General features: G+C 40.0%; 1 protein-coding gene and 1 pseudogene across 2 annotated transcripts in view; one reads left to right on the top strand and one right to left on the bottom strand.

The window, feature by feature from the left end:
- LOC110287984 (uncharacterized) overlaps positions 1-20,905 on the bottom strand; it is a 517,828-nt gene that overhangs the window by 232,103 nt on the left and 264,820 nt on the right. The gene's annotated exons all lie outside the window — the stretch shown is intronic.
- LOC147004083 (uncharacterized) overlaps positions 1-20,905 on the top strand; it is a 149,380-nt pseudogene that overhangs the window by 105,975 nt on the left and 22,500 nt on the right. The window contains exons 6-7 of the transcript XR_015047283.1: positions 2,501-2,597; positions 14,157-14,249. The product of XR_015047283.1 is annotated as an uncharacterized LOC147004083 (transcript). The remainder of the gene's footprint in view (positions 1-2,500; positions 2,598-14,156; positions 14,250-20,905) is intronic.

Genomic DNA, 20,905 nt, shown 5'->3' with positions numbered 1-20,905 from the left:
AAATCTTGACTATGGCATTCTGAAAGGCTGAACAGGTGATCTAGATATTCTTGAAAAGTTTTGGAAACAACTATTTAGAAGAAACAGCTTCAATGTACTTGAGGTAGAATCAAACAAGGAGACAGAATGGAAGGTTGCATAATCTCAGCATCCTGGAGTGTGGATCTTATCAGTGCTGTCTTTCTCTTCTTTCATCCTGCACTATACAAAACTTACAAGCAACATATAATTCTGGAAAGACGTTCATATGGAGCATGCAGGGTGCACAGACTGATTAGTTAAGATCAATAAAGGAAGACAACTGCCTTTCTTCAGAGATTAGTTTGACCACATAGTCAAACTACAATATACATGTCCATTCATGCCATCTTAAAGGATGGTATGTAAAAAGTCATGAGAATTTTGTACCCAGTAAGGGTTATTGGGTGTGTATAGACATTTTAGTCAAAGCCAGTTCCAGAGCTGTCTCTATATACAGAGACATAAACATCAGGTGTATATAGCATCTAGCTTGTTGATTGTGTTAGTCTCCCCAAATAAAATCCCTTAGGTTCTTCCTTTTCATCAGTGGCATGAATATAAGTTTCTCTGTTCTGGAAACCTGGACTGAGGCAGGAGTTCTATCCCCATACATTTTGTTCTGAGAACATTTGAGACCCTGATACATGGATGAGGGTTTTCTTTCAAGCCAAGAAATTCATGGTGAATTCGGGTGACACAGACTGAACTCAGGTGGTCCCTCAACCGGCAGGAGAATCAAAGTTTCAGTATTCAGGTGGCAAGGAGTCGGTGTTGAGTGTCAATCAGACAAGAGTACAAGGGAGTGTTGATCTGAATGTAAGTTCTCAAAGTGAGCGTCAGCCTTATAATACAGAAGAAAAAAAGGAAGTGAGGTGACACATCACTCACGGTACATTGAGGTTACTCTATTCTTAATGACTCTTTACACAAAACAGAAGAATGTATACATAAAGACTGGCAGGATCTAGGCAATGTAACAACTGAGACAAAGTCAGCTCTATCTAAGGTCAGCTATATTCTTAGAAGCCAGGTGTGAAGTCATTACACTCCTGGGGCAAGGGCTTTCATGTGCAAGCCATAGTTCTAATTCTGATTTATTGTTTATCCCACCACCTACCAGCTCTTAGTAAATACCTAGCTATGTTATTCCTCTGGGCTAGTGAAAGTATGTGCTAGGGAATTCTGGTCTAGCTAATGTTCTCATGAATACTCTAGTTCCTCCTAAAACCACAGCAGGATCTTCTTCCTAAACCATTGTAAATTCCTGAATATGGGAGTGACTTGGCTGTTATTCTAAGTGATTTTGTGGGGGACTTTCTTCTATTAAGTAATGTAGTCTGCCATACATAACTATAATAAGAATTCTAAACTTACTTTGTTAAGCTTGCTCTGAAATCCCTAACTCTACATATAGTAGATAGTAATGCTTTATTTCTTTCAATATCTCTCTTTCAATACTGGAGTCAATTCTTCTGTATAGGTCATAGTTACTAAATTCCAAGCCCAGTGTAGGCTCAAGGACTGCCTAGGACATTGATGAAGGCCAGGACGCAGAGTTCAACCTAATTAAGTATTTGAGAAATCATTCCGTGGAGGCACCTATAATAGAACAATACTGAAAGAAAGCACACAGAACCATTCACCAACTATTACAAGGATGAATCTGAAACAAATCTGTTTATGGGATGCCAGAATCGTTCCAAGAGACAAGTTTCCTTGAAACAATATGCCTCAGGACTGAGGCCAAGCTTTTGGGCCTGTCATGCAGTTTTTACTGGAGTGGGTGTGGCATTATGGTATAGTTCCCCACCACCTCTTTAGTTCTGATTCTTTTGACATCATTACTAATTTAATTTTTTCCATAGAGGAAGTTGTTGCTACTCACAATAAATATTGTTAGAAATAGGCAAGTGTATATGTGTCCATAACTGCCTCTTCTCCAGCCATCTTAGCCTTGGCAGACTCATTGGATGGTGATGAGAATGAGTGAAATCATTTGAAGGCATCTGAATGCTTGGTATTAACTGCAAGCCTCCGACCTCCACAGGATGCATGGCATGAACTTTGTGCCAGGGATAATTCTGCCTTCCCACACTTAAGAATCTTTCCTCAATTTCGCAGCCTCCTCTGGTCGGGCTCCAACAATCTCCTGCCTTGCAGCTACCTCTTTAGGCCCACAGGACCTGACCCGAGGCTTTAAAAGGGGATCACCCACAATTGTAAGGACTGCTGTCTATGCAGGGCCTCATTCCCCTGAGTCCAAATGTGATCCTTAACTTACTCAGGTAGAGGCTTTGTTTCTCCTAAAATTCCTCAGCTTTGATGATCAGGGACTAAACCCTGTCTATAAACATTGGGCTTTCCTACCCAGCAAAACCCCCTTCCATTAGTATAGTGGAGTGGTACCCTAACCTCATAATGTCAGTCACCTGTTCCCTTGCTGACACAGGGCTGAGGATATGTTTGTGTTTTTCCCCAGGAATCCACAACACCAGGATGAATGGCAGTATGGGACACCCAACCATCCAGGGAAAAGTAGAAAAGGGACGAACCCTGCTCCTCCTCAGAACTTTTGCGTGAGGAGGCTGCACTTGTAGGAGATAAGTCTCTACTTGTCTGTGATCCCTGTATTCATACCATTTGCTTTATACACTATTAAGTACAAAATATTTCCCAGGCCTATGAACAAACTGTCCCATTTCAGCAAGGAGCTAACATAGTCTTAAATGATTCAGTACTCTCAGAAAAAGTATATCCTTGCTCAATGAGAGCAGGGTTTCCATTCTTGCTTTTGATATGGGGTTCATTGGAAAAGTTTGGGACAACTTAAAAAGGTCTTTTGACACATCCTGGATGGTATCTTATGCTATAATGGGAATAATGATAATAATAAGAATAATAATTAGTATTGCTTAAGTGTCTTGTACAACACATCTCTTGGCAATGCTCTATTTGCATAGGTATGCTTCAACTACTGATGGTTTTTGAGTATCTAGACTAAGGCCTACCCAGAGAGGCTATTATAGCTTAGCTCATAGAAATTCTCAGGGTTCTGTTTAGGTTCCCTCCTTACACCCTGATATGCCCTCTGGGATGGCTGTCCTTTCAGGGCTGGTAGTCAATGAAGGGTAAGAAACTTTTTGGCAGCTCAAAAATAAGACACACATAATCAACCATATGGAAGGACATCTGAGGTGGGGCCAAAAAACTCTGACTCCTATTGTGCTATCAAAAATTAAAATAAGCCAGGTAGTGGTGACACGTACCTTTCATCCCAGCCCTTGGGAGGCAGAGGCAGTGGATTTCTGAGTTTGAGGACAGCCTGTTCCACAGAGTGAGTTCTAGGACAGCCAGTGCTATACAGAGAAACAATCTTATTTTCAAATAAGATTTATTATTCAAATTGTTCTTTTAGTACATCTTGAAATGACAATATCTTTCCAAGGAGAAAGAAGACATTATTTATTGATGTAAAGACTAAGCTTGTTTGAGCATCTGTGAGAAGGCTCAGTGTGAAATTTCTGTAGGATGCAAAGCTAGAAAGCTGACTGACCTTGATCAATATGTAAAAAATATGCAGGGGCTAGAGTTATGGCTCTGTGGGTAAGAACATTGAATACTCCTCCTGAGGTTATGAGTTCAGTTCCCAGCAACCACATGGTGGCTCACAACCATCTGTAATGGGATTTGATGCCCTCTTCTGGTGTGTCTAAAGAGAGCTATAGTGTTTTCATATACATAAAATGAATAAATCTTTAACAAAATGTCCAATGTAGACTGCACAAAGTTGTCTTCCAATCTGCATGTATCAGTTATGGCGTAAATCACTGTAAAAATATGAGTATCTCTGTCTCTCTGTCTTTCTCTCTCTCTGTCTCTCTGTCTCTCTGTGTCTCTCTACCTCTCTCTCTACCTCTCTCTCTCTCTCTCTCTCTTATATCACTAATGGCCAAAATCACTGTATTAATACCATACAAACGCATACACTTGCACGCGGGCACACACACACACACACACACACCCCATAAATGTTTCCTTTTAATTTTATTGCTGTTACAGTATCTACCATCTCTAGATAATTCCCTTAGAAGTCACGATTTGAAGATGCAGTGCCAAAACATAACTAATGGGAACATGAAGAAACATGAAGTATCAAATAATATTCACATAGCCATAGCAAGTGAGGTATATTGTGAAATATGCAGTTGATTGCTGATTATTCTCCTTGGTTCCATCTCTGATTGATGAGCTATTTAATGTTTTTGATATTCTCTTCTATTAAACATCTGAACATTAACATTGTTAAATATGTTGACAAAACGGTAAATGTTAGGGTTACATCTTCTACCATTGGACATGTACTCAGGAGGCTGACACATGAAAATAGAGTTCAAAGGTAGCCTTGCCTAATGATTGACATCCAAATCAGCCTGGATAGCAAGCATCATCTCTAGGGATTTTGTGAAAATCTGAAAAACAAAACCAGGAACAACCACACAACACCCTTCACAAACACCTTACTTGGAAAGTATGAGTATACACAGTCTGATATTTAAATAAACAGTGGATGACAGAGATGATCAGCATGCATGCTATACATTGGGGCCGGGGATCACCAAGTGAAAATGCAAAAGAAGATGACCAAGATCCACAGAAGAAATATAACAATGGCCTAATAAAGTTTTGTGAATTAATTTCCCTCATATACGTTAAACTTTAAAATCGGCTTCAAATATTTCAAAATACAAACTCCCACAACTATTAATGATCACGAGAGACAACTATGATGTTTAGTCTTCATCAAAAGGTCACATGAATAGTGTTTTTCTCTTGTGTGAGTTCTTCGTACATTTACTTGTGAATGCATTCATTCCTGTTAAGGCATCTAAAAGCTTACTTACAGAATTTTTCTTTATCATGAATTTGTTAGTGTAACAGAAACAATACTGCATGAGTCACAAGGGTAACAGAAATCATTTCTTCATATTTGTTAGAACAGGCAGGCAAAATCCCGGACATATCACACCAAGCTTCAGGTGCCATGTGGGAGGATTTATTGGCAGAAGCAGCCTCTGAGAATGGTGAGAGGTCAGAAGAACAGAAGTGTCTGTGCGACGAGGGAACACTCTTTTATTCAGTCCATGAGAATGGGAAGCATGTGAAAGAGAAGTGGTGCCATGTTAACAGATGCAGAGGAAGTGTTGTTGCCTACAGATGAGGAGTGTCCTCACTGGGTCTAGAAGATGGCTGTAAAGACACTTCTAGCTGTCCACAGATGCACCTGATGCACATTGCTTTTATTTGTAGGATTTCTCTTCAATATAAGCTCTTTTATGACATTTTTGTGATAGTGACATGAAAAGGCTTTACTGCATTTATCCTGAGCTTTTGTCCCCGCCGGCAAGAACACACTCAGGACAACCGGAATCTTCTGCAGCAAAAGGCTTTATTGCTTACTTCTCAGGAGGAAGACCCCGAACCCAGAAAATGGCGCTGCTTATATAGCCCGCAGCGTGACGCTTCAGCACCTGATGTGGCGTGACAGCTCCTGATTCATTGCTAGCCCATCACCCCATTACTACTCCCTGAAATGGGCAGTGACTAGGCGTGAATTCACTCTTGCACTTGCGCATAAGGCTTGTTTACTAGTTAGGCGCAGTGGAAGCCAGCACCATCTTATAATGGCGATTGCTCACAGCACAGCTCTCCACATGCATTGATTACTTTTATACGGTTTGGCTTTAGTGTGAATTCTTTTCTTTTTGTAGACTCTAGAGACCAGTTTTTTTTTTTTTTTCATATTGTGTCCCAGTCTAATCTTGTAGGACATTTGTCTGAGGGAAATGCAAAGGCAGATGCAGATGAACACATTCTCTTTTCCTTGGGAATGTCGACTTAAAGGAAGCTCAAATGTTTTATGCAAACTTCCATTAATATGCAGCATTGAGGGGCTGGTGAGATGGCTCAGTGGGTAAGAGCACCCGACTGCTCTTCCAAAGGTCCAGAGTTCAAATCCCAGCAACCACATGGTGGCTAACAACCATCCGTAACGAGATCTGGCGCCCTCTTCTGGAGTGTCTGAAGACAGCTACAGTGTACTTACATATAATAAATAAATAAATCTTTAAAAAAAAATATACAGCATTGATAAAATGAGTTTCAATAACAACAACAAACAGACTCCTTAACAGAGGTGGAATGCTCCTCATGTGCAAAATTTAATATTTGTAACCCTTGTGACTCACGCAGTACTGTTGCAAAATCATGTTTTGCACATTAGTAACTCTCACAATCCTAGTTTGAGAGGCTGAAGTATGCTCATGTCATTGTGAACACTTTCAGAACAATTACCCTTGTGCATTGATGCAAAATATTCAACACAATACTCAAATACTGAATCCAGAAAACATCACTAAGAATCTATCCAAAATGATGAAGATTGTTTTCTCATCCAATATATCTTGAAGAGTTTTCATTCCCTCTACTCTTCTCAGTTCCTGTCTACTTTTCCTTTGTTCTGGATCAAACCCCTTTCTGTCTCTCAGTAGGAAAACAAACAAACAAACAAAAAACAAACAAAAAAAATCCATAGACTCACTAATTAACAAATCTGCCCCCCAAAATCCAAGGTAAAAGTTATAATATATTTCAAAAGAACTGGTGCAGGCATTAGTATTTGTACATCACAAATTCTAGTTGCAAATTTCTGGTATATATTTGGGCAACTTTGTTTGAAGCATTTTGCTGGGTGCTGATAAAGTATATTTTCTATGGGTCGTTATAAGTGAAGATATCAAGAAGCTAACATTTCAAAGGGGAAGAAGTTTTTTGACTCAGCTGTGAGTTCATTAGTCAGAATGAAAGCCTACGATTGATGTTTACTGGATAGGTGATATAAATGTGGGAGTCTCAGCCGGGTGTGGTGGCGCACGCCTTTAATCCCAGCACTCGGGAGGCAGAGGCAGGCGGATTTCTGAGTTCGAGGCCAGTCTGGTCTACAAAGTGAGCTCCAGGACAGCCAGAGCTATAAAGAGAAACCCTGTCTCGAAAAACAAAAACAAAAACAAACAAACAAAAAAAAATGTGGGAGTCTCTGCAAACACTAGTTCTGGTAGAGTAACAACCCATGAGACAAAAAAGAAATCTAGTTCAATACCACTCTGTAATTATTTCAGCACTGGTTGTGGGTTATAGCCAATGAAATTCCTACAGCACACAGAGAAAATCTTTCCCATTACCTGTGTTAACATCTGAAGTAAAAAGTCTCCTGGTACTCAAAAGTCAAGATAAACTACAAAGCCCCATGGGACAATTAACCACACACAAGATAATGACTGGGAAGAACACTGGAGAGAGCCTGCCCCTGCTCAGGTGGTAAGCAGAAGAGAAATGAGTGGGAGGCAGGCTTTGTATAGGGTTTAGTTGTAGGTGATGGATTTTCAGGATTGGAAATATCTGTGGTTGGAGATTGCTGGTATTTTGTGTCCTGAGCTTGAGCAAACTCAGGGATTTCTGAGTAGTTAAAACCAGTAAGTATGCTATCCATTCTCCCTGTAGACAATGTTGAGTGTAACTTTAGATTCTGACCCCAGGGTGGCTTATTTTTAGGAATAATTAAGCACAGTATAATTTTGGAAAGAAAGTTCTTGGTAATAATTGTCTCAATCCTCTGTGCACAGTGAAGATGAAAGTGTGACTACCTCAAAAGTCTTTTGCAAAGTACATGTGAGTCTTTCTTAAAGTTGGATTCTAAAACTAAAGGGCCTAGAGGAGGATCAAGCATACAGTGTTGAGGACACCAAGCTACAAGGTACATGTCACATCTCCTGCAAGGCTGGTTTGTATTGCCTGAGAAACAATGATCAAGGGAAGATTGACTGGGACAATTTCATAGTTTGGGACCTTCAGGTGTTTTTTGGCACTACATCTAGCACAGCTCACCATGCTACTTGCTACCTACATTCCCTCACTTCTGGTCAGAAAAAAAGTGTACTTCTCTTCCCCTGAAGAGAGAACTCTGGGGTTTTATATTCCTGGTTAACTTAGAGCTTATTTTTGACCACAAGGTCCTTTTGCTCTCTACAGAAAAAATATATTTTATGGATGTTTCTAGTTCTTAAGATGTTAATGTTGTGTTAGAGTAAATAGAAAGATAGTGAAATATTTTTTTTTAAAGATTTATTTATTTATTATTATATGTAAGTACACTGTAGCTGTCTTCAGACACTCCAGAAGAGGGAGTCAGATCTCGTTACGGATGGTTGTGAGCCACCATGTGGTTGCTGGGATTTGAACTCCTGACCTTCGGAAGAGCAGTCGGGTGCTCTTACCCACTGAGCCATCTCACCAGCCCAGTCAAATATTTTTAAAGAATATAAATTATGTTGTTCAGGTATACAAAGTGTGATTACATTGCTTGACTCTATAGACATCAAACATGCAAGTGCTGCTGGCATAATCCCAGCAATCAGAACATTGGGGTAGGTGTATTATTCTTTATTTGAGGCCAGACTATTCTATGTCAAAGTGACTTTCCACCCTGTGGGCCCCAATTTCCTCTTTTGGCCTTTCTGAACTCTTCACATGGGTTGAAGTTAATTTTCCAAACTTTTATGCAGGTGTGTCTGTGTATTTTTAAATGTTTACTGCTATATTGGTAGAGAACTAAGTGCTAGCAGGATCTTGTTATTGTCATTTCTATAGCCCATCACCAGGCTTACATTTGTAAATACTTGTCTCCACACCTGCTGAGATATTTTAATGGCAGGCAGCTCTCTATGCCTATAGGTATTCCACAGAATTCTGGAGATGTCTCAAACCTGATTGCTTGTAAGAAAAAACCTAACATTCAATTCCTGGGACATGAATTGGAGGGTGGAATTTCTGGATGGAAAAAGTGATGTAGGGAAGAAAAAGCAGGTGGAACAGATTTAGTGTGAGACAGAGAAGAGAACAGATAAGTCGGAACAGGAACAGAGAGGTTAAGAGCAAGCTACACATGAGGTCATAGGCTTGAATAGTCTGAAATTTAAATGATCGTTGGTAGACTGCTCCAATGAAAGGCCTATGCTTTAAATTATATAGAAAACTCCTTCACATAATTTATAACACTGGTGTGTGCACAAGTACTCCCATTACACTCACGTACATATGCAATGTGCATATATATATATATATATATATATATATATATATTTTGGAGGAAGGACATATTTTGGAGGAAGGACATATTTTGGAGGAAGGACAAATTTTAGATCAATTTTTTTTTGTTTGTTCTGTGTATAATATTTCACTTTTTGTACCTTGCAAAGCTCTTTTCATAATGAGGACTGTGGAACATAAGAGCCAAAGTTCTTGGAGGCACCAGCTTGACCTCTTCATACACAATGAGTTGTGTGAGTCTGCTTGTTAACAATGAAGACTTATTTTCAGTTTCTAAAAAAGCAACACCTTTATTGTCAATGCCCTGCAGTGTTTGCTTATATTTATGAAACCACTTTGTAGAACAACTCAGTTGATAAAACCCAGTGGAAAAGACAAGATCAACTGGAGCTCCATCTCTGTCAGAATTCATAGACTTCATTAGAATCACTTTCATACACTTATAAGCTGATTCGTGTTTTTTTTTTTTTTTTTTTAATTCCAAACATCTTATTAAGAATACAGCCAGCCAAAGTCCATGGAGTCTTGTACCATGGTGCTTTTCTATGCATTGGCAGAGCCACAAGTGTGGCAATGCAGTGTACAAAAGTTCTTACCTTCTAATAGATGGTGATTTTCTTGGACCTTACAACCAGAGTTAATGCAACTTGAAGAAATTTAAGATTTAAAACTCCAGTTCTACTGTGTATTCAACTTTATGGTTTTAGCATTTTTTTCAAAGAACTATGTAAAAACAAACGTTATTTTCCTTGTATTTCTCTTGTTATCAACTTTTAAAACCAAACGTGATGCATTGGTGCAATGATGATTTATTGATACAATGGTAATTTATGTACTTTTTCAAGGCATGTTCAGAAACTGCCTGAGTGTCATTTGCTGAAAGCATGAAATGCAGAGGCTTAGCATAACTTTCCAAAATGAATATACCATTATGTGTACTGATTGATAAACGGTGATGTCTGTAATCACTTGGAGCCAGTTACCTCATCCTTTTTTAAAACTCTGTTAAAGATTTCTGTATACTATACCATTCCTTCCCCACATAATGGGGTTTTCTTGATGTTCCTGAAAATATTGCAAAGGTCTTTCTTAAGACCAGCAATGGAGATACAAAAGCCAACAGACATACACACAAAGTACACAGATAGACACAAACATGGAGACAGAAGGCAGACACACACGAAGAGAGAGATACACAAGGCAGTATTCATCAAGTTACAGATTTAAATTAACTGAATAGACACACAGGATGGAAGGCTCTGATAAGAGGAGGTAGAGAATACAACTTTGGATTCACAGTTAGTTAAATTACCTCTGAGGGAAAGGCTATTGATTCTTTCCTTAACTCAGATGCATTATTAATTACCAGTGTATTTAATCTGTTCACATATGCAGAATCAATTAACTTGTGACATAATTTTTCTCTCTCTCTCTCTTTTTTTTTTGCATAAGCACAATATGGGAAAATATAAAACTCACCACAATGGGTAACAAGTAGCCCTGCATTCTGGAAGGTGTCCACGGGCTCAGAACCCTGTTCTCTAAAGAAAGACCATCAGGTCTGGGCTTGTGCTTCTGAGCTCTCACTTCCATGCTGGCCTAGAATCCATTTTAACTCTCACTGTCAACACAAAGTGTTTGAACCTCAGAAGTCACAAGAAAATCCTGGAACTCATTACTTTTATGAAAAGAGTTGACCTCATACCATATTCTCTAAGGGGACTTTGGTAATTCTTGAGTCTTCTTTTCCCAGCCTATGAAGATATGCATGGGTGTACATAGAGTATTATAGAGCACAGTCAGGGAATCTTCTATGAACAAATGGCTAAATAGTGCAGTATGTATTGTAGGTCTTTTTCTATTTCCTTCCTTCCTTCTTTCCTTCCTTCCTTCCTTCCTTCCTTCCTTCCTTCCTTCCTTCCTTCCTTCCTTCCTCTCTTCCTCCCTTCCTTCTTTCCTTTCTTTATTCTTTCTTTTGACAAAAATCTAGACGCTTATTCAAAGAAATTTTTCTTTATTGCCTCACCCTTCAAGCAGTAAATAATATTGTGCCTAAAGCTGACATCATTTTAATTCATCATTTTCTTTGACTAAGGTATCCAGCTCCTCTACCTTTTGTCCAAGTCTAATAATCTGTCTCTCACTCGTTCTCTATGAGTTATTATTATTTGTCTTACTGCATTTTCTTTTAGGCTCTTTTCCTTGTTTATTTCTAAGCACATATTGAACTCAATTTTCATATCCTATGTTGTCCTCCTTGCCTTCAGGCTTTTGCTATTATTCTCTTGCCCACGAATCATTTTGTTCCTGTCCTCTTTCAGTTGATTTACGTGGCTTACACACTTTGATCTCTTTGATCATGACTCTGGGTTTTCAATTCTTTACCTAGGATATCATGTAAATTGCTCTCCTTATAAGATACATACACAGTTGATACTTTGAGCCAAAGACATTTTATCTTAGTTTTACTTTGTTTTGGGTATTGAGCATAAGAATTCAGAGGGACTGCTTAATTGTGTGCATTTTTAGACTAGACTCATAATGTGAGAAGTTAGGCAGGATCTATTGTATCTGAAGGATTCAGAACCCAGGTGCAGTGTCCTACTACATTCAATTCTGGTCTAGCCTGGCAGCAACCTTGTGGGAAGCTGAGCGGAGTAGGTCCTGAGAAGTTGTGTTTCCACAACAGAGTTGGAGGAGTGGTTCCTGATGGTGAGGGTGGGCCTCCTGCATGATTAGTTAAGTTTAAGAAAAAGACAAAATAAAAACAAAGAATCAATCAATCAAAAAATCAATCAATGAATTAAATAAGCAAGCAAGGAGGCAAAAGTCCAAACCAACAAAAATTGCTCTGAAGAACTGGGAAGCTAATTAATTAAAAATTCCTGAAGGAGGTGGGCTTAGAAGAACAGCAGGAAGCTGCTGAGTATTGGGCGTGTCCAGAAGGAGTGGCTCTGAGGAACCAAGAGGAAGTGACTGGAATTTCCGCCATTCCAGCATTCTCAATGTATCTCGGCTGCCTCGTGGTCAGGAAGTCATGGAAGGAGACTAGTGTCTAGTGTTTGCAGAACTTGAAAACTTCCTTAAGCTGCAGTTGCTGTGCTGGCCCCCTAGGATATTCAGCAGCTGGTCCTGTCACCTGCCAGATCAGAGGTGCTGTTGGGCTGGGAAATGGGTAGGAGCGGGACAGGCGTGTGGAGCAGGGGTGCATTTTCTGTTGCCACCCTTACAATTCTGTTGTGGATATCTTACCATTATCAGGAAGTTTGAGTTCCTGTGAATTGAGTTTATGGTGATGTTTTAATTTTATGGTTGCCAGAATATTTTTCTAAAACAACCCTGTAGATCCTTGGCCCTCTCTGGACTTTGTATACTGGGAGGGTTGTCTTTGCAAAGGCCTTAATAAAGCTCCTCGAATTCAAATTCGTTCATGCTTTCTTAACTCCCCTGTTCCTCCATTTGCCATTTTATTTCCCTTTCTCCAGGGAACTGAGTAGGCATCCGGAGAGAGCTTTGTAGGTATTTGTCATATGGGGACAAGTACAGATTTGATCGAATTAGAAAATATTCCTTATAAAGCACCATCATATGGCTGTAAATATTAACATTAACCAAGCAAAGTTATAGTCTCCGTTAGCTGAACACAGAGGTATATGCATACTTTGATGTAAATACATCATTGAGAAATGTGTCTCCGTATGCTTTGTTATTAATGTCATACCTTAGGTTTGAATAAAACATGAAGACAGGATTGCAGCAAGGTACTTGTGAGGAGAAATTTCCTTAAGGAAATGAGGATAACATAGGATATGAAAATTGAATTCAGTAGGTGGTTATAAATACAAAAGAAAAGAAAAGAAAGAAGACCCTGAAAAGAAAATGCAGTAAGGTAAATAATAATCATTCATAGAGAATGTGTGTGAGACAGATTATCAGACTTGAAGATATATAGTAGGTTCTGTTAACCCTGAGTGTCACCAGAGAAAAACCAATTCCACCATGTGGGCCAGCTTTATCAAATAATACATCGCGACCAAGAGATAGACTTTGGTCAAATGCTACAGGCATTTTATAGGCAACTGTAGTTTCCTATGAGGCTTTATTATTTTCCTAAGACATGCAACCTGCAGCACTTCAAGAAGATACCTGGTTCTTGGGCTGGTGGTGAGGTTAATTTTTGATGTTTCAGTCTGAGGAAGAAAGCATTCAGAGATATCTGGTTGGGTTGAGACTGAACCAGGCTATCAGGTGGAGGGAGGGGAATTGAGGATGTGTTGGAGGATAGAGGGGCAGGTCAAGAGATTACCAGCAGCCAAGAAAGCACCTATCCAACTATGACTTAATTGATATGTTAACAGGTACCCCAGGTAGCCATTCTTCCTGAATTTCTTTGAATTTTTCCAAGGTTCAGCCCAGCATGCTCTGCAGTGATGCTTTCAGGAATAGATATTTTAATGAGTGGAAAATTTACTATGGATTCTTTTTCTTTTTGTTTTTGATTTTTTTCGAGACAGGGTTTCTCTGTGTAGCCCTGGCTGTCCTGGAACTCACTTTGTAGACCAGGCTGGCCTCGAACTCAGAAATCTGCCTGCCTCTGCCTCCCAAGTGCTGGGATTAAAGGCGTGCCACCGCCAGGCTTTTACTATGGAATAAGACAAAATTAGACAACATCTTTTGAATAATCTTGATCACTTACTTACTGGATTACTGTCTGGATTCTGGATCAGGATAATTTTCTTCCAGTCTTCCCTCCTCCTCTTCTGTGTTGCTTGGAAAAAGACTCTGTTTGTGTGTTAACTGTGTGACTGACTCTCACATCTTTAGGGTAAACTGGAATACTCGGAGAAAAATAGGTATTCTCATGATATCTTCTCTTTCCTTCATATTTATCCTTTTCTCGGGCATTGACGTCTTTCATTTTTGTTCCATGAACAGTTCCATGTTCATTCTAAACTATATTTTCTCATTTCCAGGTCTCCATATGCTCAGTCAAATCTCCATAACTGTAAATTAACACTAAGAGCACTGGATCGTTAAGGTCAAGGAGACTTTCACAAAGGATCCAGGTATGTTAGAGGTATTGAACAAGGGGTGGAGTGGGGCTCACCTGCCAGTACAAAGAGGACATGAATTTGATTTTGCCAGATTCTATTTCCTTAATGATTTCTGGAAAAGAATAATATTTGATGTGATGATATGGATTTACCATGGAAGGCAGTGCTGTCAGCTGTCACTTGATGTCAATATTTAATTAATTTTGATCCTGGGAAATTGCTGCTGCCCATTGAAATCAAAGTTTCTTTTACCCAGATTGAAAGCAGCATCAGGCTATGGGTGTGACAAGGGCAATTTATACATAAAGCAAATATCATCAGTAGATTCCCTCCTAGGGCCAGTGACCTTCATTACTGGATTTTTAGGCAGATTTTCACTGTAATCTATGAATTTTTTTTCCTGTGGAACTTGAAACAGAAAACCTGTTACCCACAGATAGTCTTGCCAGTATCATAAAAATTTCCATGCCTTGTCTGGCAGATTCAGATTGCAGCAAGTAGGTTGCAAACCTGAGTAAGACATTGATAACTCTGCTTCCTGCCCCAATTTGCCTTGCAGTTTTTGTCACTATGGAAGTTACCACCAGGGTGTCTAAGATGTCTGCTGACAGTGTCTGATATGAGGTGGTTTTCTCCAGAAGGTGTACTTGCTTTCTGAATCACCTATTCTGTCCACTCTAAATGTTTTCCTGTCCTTGACCTGTGTTCTTATTGATGTTCTGTGTTGCATTAATCCACATTAGAGTGGAATAATTATTTTTGACCTTCTCTGTACTGGTTGCTTTAGTTTTGAGTCTGTTTGCCTTATTTCTGAGGTATGTTTCTTCTCTTCTATTCTTGAGAGCTTTCATACTGAGCAGTGTCTACTTTTTACCACAGGGCTGTATAAGTAAGTTTCATTCTCCTATTGTCAGTGTAATTTGAGAGGATTCCTGCCTACATCTATTAACCTAGGTCTAGTCATGTAAGCTTCTAGTCTCCATACAGTATTATCTAGGCCTAGTGTGTTTTCAGCCTCTGAAAGTTGCTGCTGAATAAGCTCCGCCTTTCTCTCTCTCTCTCTCTCTCTCCCTTTCTTTCTTTCTTTCTTTCTTTCTTTCTTTCTTTCTTTCTTTCTTTCTTTCTTTCTTTCTTTCTTTCTTTCTTTCTTTCTTTCTTTTTGGTTTTTCGAGACAGGGCTTCTCAGTGTAGCCCTGGCTGTCCTGGAACTCACTCTGTAGACCAGGCTGGCCTCGAACTCAGAAATCCATCTGCCTCTGCCTCCCAAGTGCTGGGATTAAAGGCGTGTGCCACCAAGCCTGGCAAGCTCCCCCTTTCTTATTCCTTCTCAATGCTTAACTAGCTGATTCAACTCGGTTTTTCCAGCTCAAACTCCTCTCCAAGCTGAGTTCTTCTCTCAGACACTGGATTGTTCCACTTGGCCTTAAATTAACTGTAGAAATCTTTTCTCATCTTCTGGCTCCTTCTCTTTCTCCTGCTAATTCTGTCTTTACCTGTTCCTAGCATGTTCTCTCTTCACTCTGATACTGTAAAACTTTCAGAACTCACGTGCAGTGTCTTAGTACATCCAGCTCTTGTCTTTTCTGGCAGCAACATTGTGGGGAAGCTGTGCAGAGTAGGTCCAGAGAAGTTGTGTGAAAGGCAGCCTGCAACAGAGTTGGAGGAGTGGTTCCTGCTGGGGAGGGTGGGCTTCATGCATGATTAAATAAGTTTAAGAAAAAGACAAAATAAAAACGAAGAATCAACCAATCAATCAATGAATTCAGTAAGCAAGCAAGCAAGCAAAAATCCAAAACAATAAAAATTGCTGTGAAGAACTGGGAAGCTAATTAATTAAAAGGTTCTGAAGTAGGTGGGCTTAGAAGAATTGCAGGAAGCTGCTGAATATTGGGTGGGTTCAGAAGGAGGGGCTCTGAGGAGCCAGGCAGAAATGACAGGAAGTCCCGCCTTTTCAGCATTCTCCTTGTACCTTGGCTGCCTCGTGGTCAGGAAGTCCTAGAGGCAGACTAGTGCCTAGTGTGTGGGGAACCTGAAAACTTCCTTAAGCTGCAGTTGCTGTGCTGGCCTCCTAGGATATTCAGCAGCTGGTCCTGTCGCCTTCCAGGTCAGAGGAGCTGTTGGACTGGGAAATGGGCAGGAGCAGGGCAGGCTTGTGGAGCAGGGGTGCATTTTCTGTCGCTACTCTCACAATTTTGTTGTGGATATCTTACCATTGTCAGGAAGTTTGAGATCCTGTGAATTGGGTTCATGGTGATGTTTTAATCAATTTTCTGGTTGCCAAAATATTTTTCTAAAGTATCCCTGTAGATCCTTGGCTGCATCTGGAGTTTGTATACTGGGAGGTTTGTCTTTGCAAAAGCCTTTATAAAGCTCCTGTAATTCAAATTCGTTCATGCTTTCTTAACTCCCCCGTTCCTCCAATGGCCATTTCATTTCCCTTTCTTCAGGGAACTGAGTAGGCATCCTTAGAGAGCTTTGTAGATATTTGCCATATGGCAATCAGTGGAGATTTGATTGAATGAGAAAATTTAAGTTATAAAGCACCATCATATGGCTGTAAATATTTTTTTAAAGATTTATTCATTTATTATATGCAAGTACACTGTAGCTATCTTTCAGACACTCAGCAGAAGAGGGCGTCAGATCTCGTTACGGATGGATGTGAGCCACCATGTGGTTGCTGGGATTTGAACTCTGGACCTTCGGAAGAGCAGTCGGGTGCTCTTACCCACTGAGCCATCTCACCAGCCCTTTTTTTTTTTTTTTTTAAATTTATTCATTATATCCAAGTACACTGTAGCTGTCTTCAGATGCACCAGAAGAGGGCATCAGATCTCATTATGGATGGTTGTGAGCCACCATGTGGTTGCTGGGATTTGAACTCAGGACCTTCGGAAGAGCAGTCAGTGCTCTTAACCACTAAGCCATCTCTCTAGTCCACGGCTGTAAATATTAACATTAACCTAGCAAAGTTATAGTCTCCATTAGTTTCACACTGAGGCATATGCACTCTTTGATGTAAATACAGCATTCAGTGATTCGTCTTAGTGAAAGATTTCACTAAGAATATTTGATGTGATGATATGGATTTCCCATGGTAGGCAGTGCTGTCAGCTGTCACTTCGTGTCAATATTTAATTAATTTTGATGCTGGGAAATTGCTGTTGCTCATTGAAATCAAAGTTTCTTTTTTTTTTTTTTTTTTTTTTTTTTTGGTTTTTTGAGACAGGGTTTCTCTGTGTAGCCCTGGCTGTCCTGGAACTCACTTTGTAGACCAGGCTGGCCTCGAACTCGGAAATCCGTCTGCCTCTGCCTCCCGAGTGCTGGGATTAAAGGCGTGGGCCACCACGCCCGGCTCTCAAAGTTTCTTTTACTCAGACTGAAATCAGCATCAGTTAATGTGTTTGAAAAGGGCCATTTACACATGAAGCAGATATCAATCCTGGATTCCCTCCCGGGGCCTGTGACCTTCCTTATTGGATTTTAGCCAGATTCTCTGTTTAGTCTATGTATGTTTTTCCTGAGGAGCCAGCCTCAGCTTGAACAGGAAAGCCTTTTGTTACACACAGATAGTCTTGCCACTATGATACTGAAGGCCATGCCTTGCCTGGCAGACTGAGATTGTAGCATACAGGATACAAATCTGGGTATGGCCATTGATAACTCTGCCTCCTGCCCCAGTTTGCATAGCAGTTTCTGGACACTGATTGCTACCACCAGAGAGTCCATCCACAGTATTTGTTGACAGAGTGAATGGTCTGATCTGAGTTGTTCTTCTCCAGAAGATGCACTTGCTTTCTGAATCACATCTTCGGTCCAATCTACATGATTTTAAGTCCTTGAATTGTGTTCACACTGATGCAGTTGGTTGAATTTGGCCTTATTATATTGGGGATACCAACAAGAGCTTGCTGACAGGAGGCTGATATAGCTGTCTCCTGAGAGGCTCTATTAGTGCCTGACAAATACAGAAGTGGGTTCTCACAGTCATCCATTGGACAGTGTAGAGGGTCCCCAATGAAAGAGCTAGAGAAATTACCCAGAGACCTGATGGGGTTTACAGCCCCATAGTAGGAACAACAATAGGAACTAACCAGTATCCCTAGAGCTCCCTGAAACTAAACCACCAACCGAAAAACAAAACAAAACAAAAAACCAAAACCCAAAAAACAACAACAACAAAAAAACCCAAAACATATTGTGGGACTCATGGCTCTAGCTGCATATGTAGGTGATGATGGCCTAGTCGATCATCAATGGGAGGAGAGGCCCTTGGACCTGTGAAAGTTCTATGCCAGAGTATAGGGGAACACTAGGGCCAGGAAACAGGAGAGGATGGGTTCTTTAGAATGGGGAGGGGGAGAGGATAGAGGATTTTTGGAGAGGATACTAGGAAAGGGATTAACATTTGAAATGTAAATAAAGAAAATATCTAATACAAAATGGAAAAAAAAAGGATGGAATAATGACTTTCCTGCCTTTTCTGGACTGTTTGGTTTAGTTTCAAGTCTCTTTCCATTTGTTTTCTGAGGTGTGTTTCTTCTCTTCTTACATTCTAGAAAGCTTTTATAGTGAGTGGTATTAGATTTTCCACAGGACCTTAAAAGTAACTTGTATTTTCCTATTATAATTGTAGTCTGGGAGGCTTACTGCCTCCGTCTACTTACCTTGGCCTAGTCCTAGAAGCCTCTAGCCCCTAAACAATCTTATCTGGTCATAGAGTGTTTTCACCCTCAGAAATTTCCTGCTGAATAAGCTCCCCTTTGTTTGTTCATTTCAACTCTTGTTTTTTTTGTTTTTTTGTTTTTTGTTTTGGTTTCGAGACAGGGTTTCTCTGTGTAGAGTCCTGGGTGCCCTGGAACTCATTCTGCAGACCAGGCTGCCCTCGAACTCAGAAATATGCTGGGATTAAAGGCATGTGCCACCACTGCCTGACCTCATTTCAACTCTTTTTTTTTTTTTTGGTTTTTCGAGACAGGGTTTCTCTGTGTAGCCCTGGCTGTCCTGGCACTCACTTTGTAGACCAGGCTGGCCTCGAACTCAGAAATCCGCCTGCCTCTGCCTCCCGAGTGCTGGGATTAAAGGCGTGCGCCACCACGCCCGGCTTCATTTCAACTCTTAACTGTCTGGTTCAACTCACTGTTCAGGCTCAAACTACTCTCCCAGGTGACTCATTCAGCCTGGTTCTTCTCGCAGACACAGAATTGCTCTGCTTGGCCTTAAATTAACTGTAGCAATCTTTTTTAAATCTTCTGGCTCCTTCTCTTTCTCCTGCTCATTCTGTCTTTACCTGTGCCTAGCATGTTCTCTCTTCAGCCTGAGTCTGTAAAACTCTCCCAGTAAAACTGTGTCCTTCTCCTTCTCTGTGGCTGTACTCTCTCAACTGTACTGTACTGCTGCCCATACATTCTACTGTATTCCGTTACCATTCTCTTTTTCCTGTACGGTCTTTCTCTTCCTCAAGTAGCTTACCCCTCCTCTCTCACCTCAGGAGTGTTGGACATATCCTGTTCTCTAAGATCTTTCTCTAATATTTCACATGTTCTGCCATTCAATTTGATAATACTTTAAAAATGTGAACCTCCTTCTTCTTAGTAAATGTACTTTTGTTGTTTGGGATTGAAGCGAATCCTAAAGGCTTGCTTGTATTCCAACCACAGTGAGGAAAGTTGTGTGCCTTGTGCTGGACCACACCCTAAGTCGGAACAGCCTTGAATATCCCTATACAATATGATGTCATTTTCGTTTGGCATTCTTCTTCTTCCTGGACTGAAAACCAAGATTCACAAATAATAGACTTAATTATGTAGATAGCTGTGTTATCTATTCTGACTTTTACTAAGATTTTTATTGTGAACTTCTTTGATGATAGGTCAATGAAAATCTGTTCTTTGTGAGATTGCATTCCTTAGCATATGCGATCTAGAAGGTTTGCGGGCATTGTGAGTGGCAAAATCTGGTTCATATTGTTCTCCATTCCTTGTATGGGAGAGAGCTTTACTATGTTGTACATGAGGAATATTTCCTACTTTTCTTATATTCATTCATTCATTCTTCACAATAAATGTCTTATTTCCTAAGTTCTCATGAAAATTTTATGTCTTATTCTTTTGTGCATATTTTCATTAGTTTATTTTCTATGTAGTTTTTTGAGTAAAAAAGGTGTCTTAATATATTACTATGTTCAAATGTATGTTTTACACTGTCAATACTTGTAGCCACTTTTCTGGATTTCACATTAAAGTTGCCAGTTATTTTCTCTCAGGGCTTGAAAAATATGATTCCATGTTCTTCTGATTTTAATGTATGGATAAATATTTAGTACTACTGTATGCTAATATAATCATCTCTTTTAATGGTAAGGGATAGGAAAAGACAGCTTTAAAGAGATAAACATTGTTACAGCACTTAGATGTGACAATAGGAAGATACAAGTGGGAGTACAGGAATCCAATATTTAAGAGACTTTCCTAGGAAATGCTAGACTAGAATGCTATGGCCTTCTAGTACTCAAGAGTCCCAATGTCTGAACACTGCATGTTGCTATTTGAATTTATCTACTTTGAAAAGGTTGTGAAAGCCGGGCGTGGTGGTGCATGCCTTTAATCCCAGCACTCAGGAGGCAGAGGCAGGCGGATTTCTGAGTTCGAGCCCAGCCTGGTCTACAG

Source organism: Mus caroli, unplaced genomic scaffold (genome assembly GCF_978045245.1).
Source record: "Mus caroli unplaced genomic scaffold, Mus_caroli_1 scaffold_6, whole genome shotgun sequence".
Lineage (NCBI taxonomy): Eukaryota > Metazoa > Chordata > Mammalia > Rodentia > Muridae > Mus > Mus caroli.
This window is presented reverse-complemented; position numbering and strand designations above follow the sequence as displayed.